This window comes from Megalops cyprinoides, chromosome 15 (genome assembly GCF_013368585.1).
Source record: "Megalops cyprinoides isolate fMegCyp1 chromosome 15, fMegCyp1.pri, whole genome shotgun sequence".
Lineage (NCBI taxonomy): Eukaryota > Metazoa > Chordata > Actinopteri > Elopiformes > Megalopidae > Megalops > Megalops cyprinoides.
Genome location: NC_050597.1, coordinates 27,618,531 through 27,631,508, shown reverse-complemented (window position 1 = coordinate 27,631,508; position 12,978 = coordinate 27,618,531). Strand labels below are relative to the sequence as shown.

Here is a 12,978-nt window from a genome sequence, read left to right as displayed (position 1 = left end):
GTTCTGTTGAGAGGTCCTGATGCACTACCTATCCAACAGTTTCATCGCAAAGGGCGCAGTGGGAAATGAACTGTCAGCAAATGACAGCTACACTCCACCATTTGTGCATATTGTCCTATTCTCGGAGCACAGTGAAAACTCGCTGCTTTTCCACCTGCTTGCAGCCTCTGGTATTAAAAGAGCCATTGTAGCTGTGCACCGTTACTCTCAGTACTACATCACAACTATCCATTGCATATCAACAGACTGAAACAACAGCTTATTAAAACTGTTTATTTCTAAGTAATCTTTGTCATGTCAAAAGTGCCCTTAGATCTTCTAGAGCAGCTGGTTGACGGAGGGACTGTAAGGTGGCACACGTCTTCAGCCTGGGCTCCATCTGACTGTGCAGGGCTTTGCACAGAGTGGCAGTGGGCCCTCTAGTGGTTCAGGAGCTCAGGAGGTGCCACAGCAGGGGCAGAATTTCCTGCTCTCCCATCTGGGGCTTTCTAGAATGCAGCTGTATCACCCTGTATCTGATATATGTATCAGCTATAGCCACCGCTCTACTCTGCTGAGCTGACTCACTTGGAGTATGCTGGAGGTGGCCATGGTGGATGGCTTTGGTGCGCTGTTGGAAGTCTAGTGACCCCATCTATGACGTCACTGGCTTGATGACACGTCGTCGTTTCCAGCAGTTGGGGCACCTGAACCTGAGTCGAGGCTTTGCTTTCTGTGGGGAAAGGACAAGAATTTTCACTCTTGCTTGAGCAGGTGCCTGAGGCATTTCACACATTATCTGGACAGAACAAAGAAGTCCTCCTCATCACAAATTACCCACAATGCATACCTTCAAAAATGTCATATATCCACTGTCACACTTAATTAGTTACTGTAAGTACCAATACAGTAAAGCTGTATTGGCATTAAAACTAAGAATGCTAAATTGAGGATGCTTCCAGGAATTTTGCAGAAATGCAGCTGGAAATTTCAACATACTTTTTTAGTTCTTTAACGTAACCTTTCTTTAATTATACAGACAATATGGAAAATCAAATGTTACACTAAAAACTCACCTGAGCAGACGGACTTTTAGTTTTTTGTGACTGGTTTATATCACTCACTGCAACAACTTGCAGCTCCGTCTTTCCCACAAAAAAGTTTTTCCTCGGTTCTGATATTTCCCCAGCGTCGAAGCATGCCATCTTCCCATGCGACAGCTTTGTCTGTCTGGGAGCCAGGATCTTATGGGCTTCCAGAATGGAGCGAACGATGGCGCGACGTTCAGCGGAGGTCTCAACGAGGTGGTTTTCTACTGTGGCGATTTCTGCCAACTGCCCCTTCGGCGCTGATGCTGAAGGTCCGGGTGCGTGGGAACCTGCTCCCTGATTTAATTTCTTTCTCTCATCAGCAGCAAGAAAGAGAAACGCAGTGTCTAGATTGAAAAGAACAGAAAATTATTCCCCAAAAGCTGCTGTTATTGAAAGTAATAGAAATTAGGGCACCAATCAGGACTTCAGGTAACAATCGTGAGGGTTTATCTTAAATTGTAAGCTGGGTACCTTCAGAAAGTGGCTTTGCACAGTCCTGGCCGTCCTGGAGCGGTGCCACGGAGTTCTTCTTATGACCGTTGCACAATTTCTGACCCATGGTAAACGAGGTTAGTCAACAAATTTCAATGGAAAACAACAGATGTTATTCGATTAGTAACCACAGGTAAAGTCATGCGCTGTGCAGAGGGAGCGAGTTTTTATAGAGTTTTTGAAATTAATTTAGCAAGTGACGTCACAATACTTCTGACACGTCAGCAGGTGACGATGCCCCTTTGGGAAGTGTGGATGTTTCTTGGGATGTGTGCGCTTGTTTCTGCTAGAAATATATTTTAATAAAAAAGTCAGCATCCAAAAGCAACTAGGTTCAGCTCCGTTTGTTGTCTTTACATTGTCATTGCTGCAATTTTGCCATGACGTTGCTAAGCAACTAACTAGTTCTAGTTCAAAAGTGTGATGGTCTTGGGGGCTACCCAGCGGTACAGTCCAGCAAATACACAAAGTGATGTACAGCAAACGTTTCGGAGGGGGGCTGTTGCAGATTGAATTTCACGTTAAATCAAATTAAATCATCGTTTGTGCTGTTAACGGTTTTAAGTAATTAAACTACATTTTCTGGTCTGTTTATTGTTTCCGGCAGCAGCTCTAACCCACAGGTGAGCCGTTTAAAGTTTTAATTACAATTATCACATTTCGTCTTAAAGTGAAAATCTTAGTTACTTGGTTGTTATATTGGCTACCACGATTACTTGTTTTCGTGTGCACCTTAACAAAGCGTTCGTGTTCGCTACGTTATAGATTTACAAAATAAGAACAACAAAACAATGCTAGCCTATAGGCCCACATTGTAATATCTTCTCTCCTTTTACAGGACTGAACACAACACAGCTAGCCAGGATGATTTGCACCAAAGAAATAAACAGATGCAATTTAAAACTGAGCCTGTGTATTAGGCTATTTTACAACTTGCGCAAATACATCAATTGCCGCACTCCCCCCGCTTTTCCCCCACGTTTGTGCGGAGAATTCTTTCTCCGTCACAGGACCGTACACCTACATATCCCTAAAAGAGTCTCCAGTTATTGTTTCAATGATAATAATCAAAAGTATATTGTAATTACGTCGGCCTACATTAATTATGAATAAGTATTCATGTGGTTAAAGCCTCATGTGGCATCTGAACTCAGCTGGTCACATAGCCTATAACAGATTCTGTGAGTGACAATATTAACAGCAGATAACATAAAATACATGCTTAACTGTACAGTGAAGTAAATACAAATCAGACTGGTGAAATATCAAGTCAAGTTATTTATTGTCATTTCAGTAATATGTAAAAATTGGAATGGAAAAGCAAGACACAATAGGGACAAAGCTGACATAAGCCATAAGAATCTTTCTTTATGTTGATGAGATGGTGAATGCACCAGCAAATAAAATCTTGCTCCCAAAGCTGGAGCTGGGACTCTGCACAACACATTCACCAACACCTCTCCACACAAGCTCCTCATTAAAATGACCATGATGAATGCTTGAATTCAGGGTCTGTTACATTTATAATTACCTGTAGGGGAATTGTTGGATTTGAACTGTGTGGAACTGTGGAGGCTTCACTGAACAAATTCCATTGTTTCTGAAAGGAACCAAATAAAACTTTATGGAAGAGTAGATTTTAGGTTTGATGTTTATGGCTATAAATATTGTTTCCTGTGTGGGAATGAGAAAATACTGCTGTTATAATTCTTTTTTACATTTTGTTATGTGTGGCCCATTATTCCAATATGCTTAATTATCCTGTCAAACTCATCCTGTACAGATATGTGTTGTTGGACATATGTTGGCTCTAACAGAAATATATATGTGAGATACTTCAGTGAATTATTTCAGTTCAGCTTCCTTAAACAAATTCGTTTTACAAACAAGTGTTCACCTAAATTGATGAAGAGTAATCAACTGTTGAGTCAGGCCTAGAACAAGAAATTGAACAAGTGATTGCACCTAATTGGGGAAGCTGTGCCAAATTTATTCAAGGGCCAGATATGTTGCCCTATTTTCATAGTAGTACAAACACATCTGTAACTGCATAATTTGCTCACAAAGAATTTATACAAGACCAAACACATATTCAAACAAACAGCAGTGTTCAGTTAATAGCTCAATTACTCTTATCAAACCTAATTATTTCAGATCCCCTAGGACAGGGGTGGCCAACCCTCTCCTGGAGAGCCACATGTCCTGCATGTTCTAGATCTCTCCCTGCTCCAACGCAGCTGATTCAAACGATCTGTTTGTTATTCAGCAGCTTCAGGAGTTCATAACGAGTTGATCATTTGAATCAGCTGTGTTGGAGCAGGGAGAGATCTAAAACATGCAGGGCAGGGGGTGCTCCAGGAGAGGGTTGAGAAACACTGCTCTAAGGTTCAAGAAGTGGTTAACCATGGTTATGTTCACCAAGCAGTGTTTTTCACCTGGTTTGAAAATCCATTTCCTTAGCTGCTAAATCTACCTCCTTTTCTATTATTGTCTGCCACAGTCAGAATTATCCCAGGTTTGGTCTCAAAGATTTTTTTTGTCATCCTTGATCTTTCCCACAAGTGATAGGGGCTCAAAACCTTTAGAGCAGCAATGTCCAAACCTCTCCTGGAGGGCCACTTGTCCTGCATGTTTTAGATCTCTCCCTGCTCCAACACAGCTGATTCAAATGATCAACTCGTTATGAACTCCTGAAGCTGCCTAATAATAAACTGATCATTTAAATCAGCTGTGTTGGAGCAGGGAGAGATCTAAAACATGCAGGACAAGTGGCCCTCCAGGAGAGGTGTGGACAACGCTGCTTTAGAGGTTCTCTACCAAAGATGTTTGTATAGAAACTGTATCTAAGTCATACTCACGATTAATAAAGAAGAAGAAGCACTTTTGATCATATGCAAAATCAAAGCTCCATGGAAATGCTCACATTTAAAATCAAACTTACAACAGGACTGATGAATGAAGCCCAAGAATAGAGATGCTACATTCATTTGAATTCATGTCAAAGGCTCCATTATAGCTGAGGCTTAGCATGTATGTCTGATTCACCTGTTACTATTTTCCAAATGATTTGTTTGGAAGTTCCAAGCTAAATTTTACTTGAACAAAGAGCACAGCAAATTACACTGCATTCCTGTACTTTTGAGTCTGTAGACAACATCACAGCCTTTATTTTTACTTTTGTCAATAACTTTAAACTTTTCATAGGGTGGGATAAGAACCTCGTCCTCTCCAGGATATACAGAGTAGGATCTTATCTCAGCACCCAAACAGGTCTCAATTTTAAAACATGTTGTTTTTCCAAAAGCTTGTGCCGTCATTTCATTCTTAGAGCTGGAAGTGAAAGATCCGAATCTGACTTCTGAACCAACAGACGCATCTTTAAATGGAAGTGAGATTCCACGGTATGTTGTCAGACAGCGATTGGCTCGATTTATTAAGATATCATTCTCTTTGATTCGACGGACGGCATCGGACAAAAGGAAATACAGTGACTTGTATGGAAAGTTCCCTTTGTATTTACTCGCTCCATTACGGGTAGCTGCATTAAATTGTGCATAAATACTGCTTCCTGTATACATTTTTAATGCAATCAAATGTTCCTCCTTCAAAAAGTCTGTGTTTTTTTCCAAGGTTTGTTTAGTTTGTTGCCAAAGTGTTTGGAATTCTGGATTAGCGTTGAAATCATTCTTTAGGTACTTCTTCCGGACATCTCTGAACATCTTCTCTGTACAGGTCTGGTAACAGTCGTCCACAGAATTGGGAGCCATGTCCAAAATCGCTATGGCCCTCTTATGAAGGGAGTGTAAGTGAGATGTGGCCTTTGGCTGTTAGTAGGAGAGTTGGAGATTGTTAGTAAGGTGATTGGGAAAGGCACACACATTTTTTTTGGATTTTATTTGCCATGTGCTGCAGCATCATTATGAAGCTTGAGGCAGCCTTTCCTCCAGGTAAAAAGGTGAACTGCTTACTGGATGAGGAGGATGACAAAACTTGGCAGCTAATTTTGAGTGACATGGACATGTTGGTGCCTACTGTCAATACAGTCTGGATGGGGAGACCAGTACAACCTTTGGCAGGGACTTACACAATGGCCATCACTATCATTTGTCTGTCATATGTTCTTCATAACATGGGGACTTGCCGCCATGTCATCATTTTCAAATAAAAATAAACTAAACTTGACATCTAACCAACAACCAGCCGCTGTGACAGAGGTGGCCCTGACAAAGACATCCCCAGTTTTGGTGGGTTCACCTTTTGCTGCTGGACTGGGAGGTCTGTATCATGCCACTTTTTGGCAGCACTGTTGGTTTGGGTTTTGCCATACACTTCACACAACACCCACTCAGATCTGAGTAACTATCCCCATTTCACAGCCATTTTTCACATAACCAAACAACTTGCAAAGTAATAATTTACCTTATTAGAAGCCTTTATGGCTGTTATGAATGTCCCTCCGGTGCACACGCTCACTAGCAAAGCCAGAATGGTCCACATAGATGATGCCAGCATGATTTTGCCCATGGTGTAATGCAGAACCTATAATATTCATAAACATAAAAACATACACACATACAGATGTATACAGCATATAGGGAAGACAGAGAACTTACATTGGTAACTATTATGCTATTATTTGTTTTTCATGATTCCCAAACTTGCCAATTTCATTACTCTTCCCTACATGATTACTTTCAGCTTAATTTTGTCAAAAGTGGTTATATTACTGTGTACTCTTCTTACCTGTCTCATAGGATCCCTTTGTGAGGAATTTATTAGAGGTGCAAATGAGAAATGATCAAATGCTTACTGCACATGAGGAAGAGAGAACTGACACGGCACAAAAAGCTACATGTTTCACATTCTGAAATATTGCACAACTGCATTGGACCATAAGCTACCTATTCACCAAGGACCATGTGTTCAGTACTAAGGATAAAACAGGGCAATTTTAGCTGTACAAGAATTTTATGTTAATGAGAAAAATGTAGGTAGACATGATTCATACTCACCTGTATCTTCCTGTGGTGACTTCGCAGTTTCCAACACAACCTGTAGATTGTTTGTGTGAGTGAGACAATGAGTGTATGTGAGAGACGATGTCCTGGACTGTTTTACATTAAATTCAACTTAATTCACAGATTAACTTTTCAAAAATGTTTTTTTTTAACTATTAGATGCAAATGTTAAACACAATTCAAAGTGTATAGTTTTCCTTTCTAAGAATACAACATTTCAAAATTATTATTTTGTAATATATTGATTATATTACACGATACAAGTCTAAAAATATTATTTTTGTATTGAGACAGATTGTTAGCAGTAGCAGTAATATAGTAAAACATCCTTACATCCCTACAATTTAGCAGTATAAGGTATTAAAAATGAACTTTGTATTATGACACAAAGTCCACAGAACAAACTATTAAAATATGACTTGTTGTATTTAGACACTATATTTTTATAGTGTGAGATGTTAAATAGGATACCTGCACTGAGACATTAAGTTGACAGTATAACATATTAGAATATGAGGGCACACTGTCTGATTAAATGTCCATTTTAAATATGACACTATACACTGAGATAGAATAAGCTAGCACTACAAGTTATTAAACAATACCTTTGCATTTAAGCATATTAATTCAGCAGTATAAAATACTAAAATATGACTTTTGCGAATCAGACAGATTGAGTGAACAGTATGAAATGTTAAAAAATGATCCTCTGTTCACACCCTCTATGCTTACATTAAGTTAACAGTCTGATAATGTAATTGAAATGTTACATCTTACCCTCCAGAAGAATGTGGGAAACTGAAACGGAGACACCTAACTGACAACTTTTATATGGTGAGAAATACGACCATCATCATGGCACACTGTTACAAGCAAACTCAGGGTTAAGAGAGAACGTGTGCTTTAGATGCATATTATCTGATTTAGTTGGAAATGTCTTCATTCATCTGTCATCCCTCATTTGTCAACAGATGATCACGTTTTGTTTGTCCAATGCACATGGTGTACGTGGCATGGTGTATGTGACTGTAAGTACGTTACTGTTGGAGGTTGTGTAAAAAGCTGCATCTGCAAGTCACCTACCCTGCATGGGATGACGATCGTCTGCTTAGCTGTTGTGCAAAATGTAACCGTGAGCCAACCGCAGTAACTGGTTCTGAGGGCCCTGAAGGAAGCTGATAAAGGGGGAAGTTTGGGGAATCCTGTGATCTGCAAGGAAGATGAACGGCGTTGTGATGTTGCTCTAACGACCTCACCCATACTTAACTAATTTCCCTTGGTAACCATTTAACTTTCTGTGGTATTTTTTTTTACTCTCCCATAACTGCATGATGACCTTGCGTCAAAGAAAATCCGCCGGCTATCAGATTCAACACGAGCAAACCCAGGAAACCTCAATACAGAAAATGGAGGAGTCACTCTCCACCATGATCGAATTAGCCTTGGAGAAGCAGCGTCTATTTATTGAAACGCAGCTCAAAGCCCTCCAAGACAGACTAGACAACATCCAGACTGAGCTGACTGGCTGCTCGAATGCGGTAAAAGAACTTCATGCTGAACGCACTAGTCTAAGCAGTCACGTTGGCAAGAAACAACGAGGGAACGCTCGATAAGCTCACAGTATACAAGGAGAAGCTAGCCGAACTGGAGGACCGAAGCCGCAGGGATAACGTCCAGATCATCGACTTACCTGAGGGTGTTAAGGCCTCTGGTCTCCTGTTCTTCATTTCGGCATCTTTGCCAAAGTGGTTTCCTTCGCTGGCTGAAGAAAGGCCCGAGATAACGAGAGCACACCCCCCTCGGCCGTCCCAACAGCACAGGCAGGCCCAGGACCGTCATCCTAAAAATGCTACACTACACTTACCACGACCAGATTCTCAAGGCAGTCAGAAAATGCCCCATTAAGATCGTCGGAAAGGACATCAGATTTACTGCAGATTACAGAACCTTTACCATCAATCGTCGCTGTGCGTTCTCCAACATCACTAGTAAAGCATGGACTACAAAACCTCCATGATCGACCTGGCTAAACTGAAGCTGACCCGTGGGTCTCAGCAACATACTTTCGAGTCCCCACAGGCGGCCGAAGGTTTCCTGAATGCACTGGAATCACAGACTGGGTCGGGAGATTAGATTTAAATGGCATATCTGTAAACTTATTCAGCTGGAGGACTGACTAAAATCGTTCTGGTGATGTGGTGAGATACATGAATACTTTTATTGGTCTAATGCCTCTAACTGTGGTGAGAGCCTGGGTCTGGGATTTTGCTCCATAGAACCTTCATATCATGGCACAATATAGCCCGACACACAAACCTCTGACTGCTCAGAATACCCTGTTCACAGTGACTCATTCATCCCATTCACAAGGTGCATCAGAACTCTGTCCCAGTGCTGGGAGATTATAAAATAAATAATGCACGTATCATTCACTGTGATCTCTGCATCATGTAAAGATAAGCCCTTTGATCAGACTGACACCTTATGGGTGCTGATTACAAGGGCATCGGTTGTCAGGGCTGGCCTGCATTTTGGCGTTTCCTGTCACACAGGAACCCGAACCAGAGATTGTCAAAAACACACTGCACGATTTCTCCACAGTACAGAGTGCCCTGCAGGTATAGCAGAGCTAAAAGTAAAAGATTAGGCATAGTGCACAGAAGCTCTTACAGCTCTTGCCACCTCACAGTCCCTCCATGGAATCGTATATATATATATATTAATCGTGTATGTGTGTGCGTGTGTGATGGTTGATTAAATACTGTTCAGTATTTACTAAACAACTGATATGATGAAGATGGAACATAACCAAATATTTGACAAAGAAAATCAATCCTCTTTCATGCATTCTGCTTTTAATACTTCCACACATGACATCTCTGCACCTTATGGATCTTTCCACTGGGCTGTGTATGAGTACTTTGGATAGGTTTACTAATACAAGCTGAATAAGCATACTTTAATACTTACATATTGTCTCCTCTCGTAAAGAATAGTCATGACCACTGAATATACAGTAGATTTCATTTGAATGCTCATCTTATGTCCATTCAGAAGTACCTAGTATTTCTAAGAAAAACAACTTAGCAGAAAATACTGCACATAACACATCTTTACTGTCACTGTTTTTCTGTCAATTCTGAGAAAGAAGCCCTGCCAGAGCAGGCCAACCAAGCACCAGCAAAGCAGCCTTGTTTTCAGCTACAGCCAGCGCTGACAACTTTTAGCCAAGACAAATCTGCCATCCACTCAACACCACTTTTCCCAGGTGCGGTGGAAGATCTCATCAGCCTGTTGTGCGGCCGAGCGAGAGCATAACTGCTGATTCCTCTGCCTTTTGAGAGTGAGGAACAGTGACAAGATCCACTTTGCTCAGCACGTTCTCTCAAAAGGATAACCTTTGTCAAGATGAGTACAGAGAGCACTGTCAAGAGGTCCTACCAAAGTGTGACACATCCTGATGCACTACCTATCTGACACAGTTTCACCCCAAAGGGCGCAGTGGGAAATGAACTGTCAGCAAATGACAGCTACGCTCCACCATTTGTGCATATTGTCCTATTCTCGGAGCACAGTGAAAACTCGCTGCTTTTCCACCTGCTTGCAGCCTCTGGTATTAAAAGAGCCATTGTAGCTGTGCACCGTTACTCTCAGTACTACATCACAACTATCCATTGCATATCAACAGACTGAAACAACAGCTTATTAAAACTGTTTATTTCTAAGTAATCTTTGTCATGTCAAAAGTGCCCTTAGATCTTCTAGAGCAGCTGGTTGACGGAGGGACTGTAAGGTGGCACACGTCTTCAGCCTGGGCTCCATCTGACTGTGCAGGGCTTTGCACAGAGTGGCAGTGGGCCCTCTAGTGGTTCAGGAGCTCAGGAGGTGCCACAGCAGGGGCAGAATTTCCTGCTCTCCCATATGGGGCTTTCTAGAATGCAGCTGTATCACCCTGTATCTGAAACAGAGCAGAACAGGTGTCAATTTGGAAACGGTTCACCAGTTCATTTAAGTCAACACTCCCATCATTTAAAATATACTGGCAGCAACATAACAAGATTTACTTTGTTGTAAGAATTGATCAGTTAGGCAGAGCTATAGCCACCGCTCTACTCTGCTGAGCTGACTCACTTGGAATATGCTGGAGGTGGCCATGGTGGATGCCTTTGGTGCGCTGTTGAAAGTCTATTGACCCCATCTATGATGTCACTGGCTCAATGACACGTCGTCGTTTCCAGCAGTTGGGGCACCTGAATCTGAAACGCGCCTTTGCTTTCTGTGGGGAAAGGACAAGAATTTTCACTCTTGCTTGAGCAGGTGTCTGAGGCATTTCACACATTATGTGTACAGAACAAAGAAGTCCTCCTCATCACAGATTACCCACAATGCATACCTTGAAAAATGTCATAAATTCACCGTTACACTTAATTGCTACTGCAGTGATTCTAAATTTGAGATGTCATAAGACATTATTACACACCTATTGTTGATCGTTAAAGCACAGTAAAAGAAGAAGATTCTTCCAGGAATTTTGTAGAAATACAGTTGCAAATAGTTAGTCTGTTAGTAATACAGACAACATAGAAAATCAAACCTTACACTAAAAACTCACCTGAACAGATGGACTCTCAGTTTTCTGTGACTGCTTTGTATCATTCACTGCAACAGCCGTCTCACCTTGCAGTTCCGTCTTTCCAACAAAAAAGCTTTTCCTAGCTGCTGGGATTTGCCCAGCGTGGAAGCATGCTTTCTTCCCATGTGACAGGTTTGTCTGTCTGGAAATCAGGATTTTCTGGGCTTCCAGAATAGAGCGGACGATGGCGTGACGTTCAGCGGAGGTCTCGCCGAGGTGGTTTTTTACAGTGGCGACTCTGGTGATTTCCACCAACTGCCCCTTCGGCGCTGATGCCGAAGGTCCGGGTGTGTTGGAACCTGGTCCCTGATTTAATTTCTTTCTTTCATCAGCAGCAAGAAAGAGCAGCGCAGTGTCTAGATTTAAAAGAACAGAAAATTAATCCCCAAAAGCTGCTGTTATTGAAAGTAATAGAAATTAGGGCACCAATCAGGACTTCAGGTAACAATCGTGACGGTTTATCTTAAATTGTAAGCTGGGTACCTTCAGAAAGTGGCTTTGCACAGTCTTGGCCGTCCTGGAGCGGTGCCACGGAGTTCTTCTTATGACCGTTGCACAATTTCTGACCCATGGTAAACGAGGTTAGTCAACAAATTTCAATGGAGAACAACAGATGTTATTCGATTAGTAACCACAAGTAAAGTCATGCGCTGTGCAGAGGGAGCGACTTTTTATAGAGTTTTTGAAATTAATTTTGGAAGTGACGTCACAATACTTCTGACACGTCAGCAGGTGACGATGTCCTTTTGGGAAAACACGTCTCACACGATATGTGTGCGCTTGTTTCTACTAGAAATATATTTTAATAAAAAAGTCAGCATCCAGAAGCAACTAGGTTCAACTCAGCATTATCCGTTTGTTGTCTTTCCATTGTCATTGCTGCAATTTTGCCATGACATTGCTAAGCAACTAGCTAGTTTTTGCCGTACAAAAGTGTGATGGTCTCGGAGGCTTCCTAGCGGTACAGTCCAGCAAATACACAAAGTGATGTACAGCAAACGTTTCGGAGGGGGGCTTTGCAGATTGAATTTCACGTTTCCCCCCCAATATCTCGCTACATATACTTACGATAGATTATTTTAAAGCCAAATCCAAAGGCAACGCGCCGCATCAGACTCGCTTCGTTATCCTGGGGCTTCGCTAGGACGTGGAGGCAAAGCCCGTGCTCCGAGATTTTGGCACTAATCACAAAAGGACGAAACAACACGAAATAGCAAACATTAATTTCAGTATTAGGTAGTTAACCTAGAGCTAATGCCAGCTAACGTCAGATAATGCTGTATGGGTATCTAAGTAGCCTACATGTTATGTTTTACAAAAAATTACTATCTTTGAGAGTTATGTGGGTGGGTCTGGACGTTAATGTACAAGTAGCTTAGAGGTCCTTCGTATGTGGTAAAACTGTAGCCGTGTTAGCTAGCCAGCTAGCAGGCCGCAGTTGTGGCTAGTTTGCAACTACCTCACGAGAAATGTAGTAAACAAGTTGCAAAATCACAAACAATTGTATGGTTTTATAGCTTACGTAGCTACGTTCACAGACTAAAACAGCAATTTCGAGCTAACCAACTAGTAAAAGTGGTGAAACTGTCACTTCTAACCGTTTTCTCTTCAATGTAGCATTCACTAGCACTAGTTCAACCTCTTTTATTACACTTACCAACAGCCCGCCAATTCTGAGTGGATGTTGCAATCTGTTTTATTCCTTCATAAGAAAAGCAGAACAGAGATGGGCATGCGCACTCAAAATAACCCTCCCTTTGCTTAC

At 41.6% G+C, this 12,978-nt stretch overlaps 2 long non-coding RNA genes across 2 annotated transcripts; both read right to left on the bottom strand.

Moving 5' to 3' along the window:
• Positions 1–10,320: 10,320 nt before the first annotated feature.
• LOC118789695 lies at positions 10,321–11,269 on the bottom strand. Its single transcript, XR_005005472.1, has 3 exons — positions 11,193–11,269; positions 10,712–10,856; positions 10,321–10,538 (listed from the first exon to the last, which is right to left on the bottom strand). It is a non-coding gene; the product is annotated as an uncharacterized LOC118789695 (long non-coding RNA).
• Positions 11,270–11,435: 166 nt separating this feature from the next.
• Positions 11,436–12,389, bottom strand: LOC118789711. The gene is made up of 3 exons (XR_005005474.1): positions 12,282–12,389; positions 11,697–11,775; positions 11,436–11,569 (listed from the first exon to the last, which is right to left on the bottom strand). It is a non-coding gene; the product is annotated as an uncharacterized LOC118789711 (long non-coding RNA).
• Between the last annotated feature and the right edge of the window lie 589 nt (positions 12,390–12,978).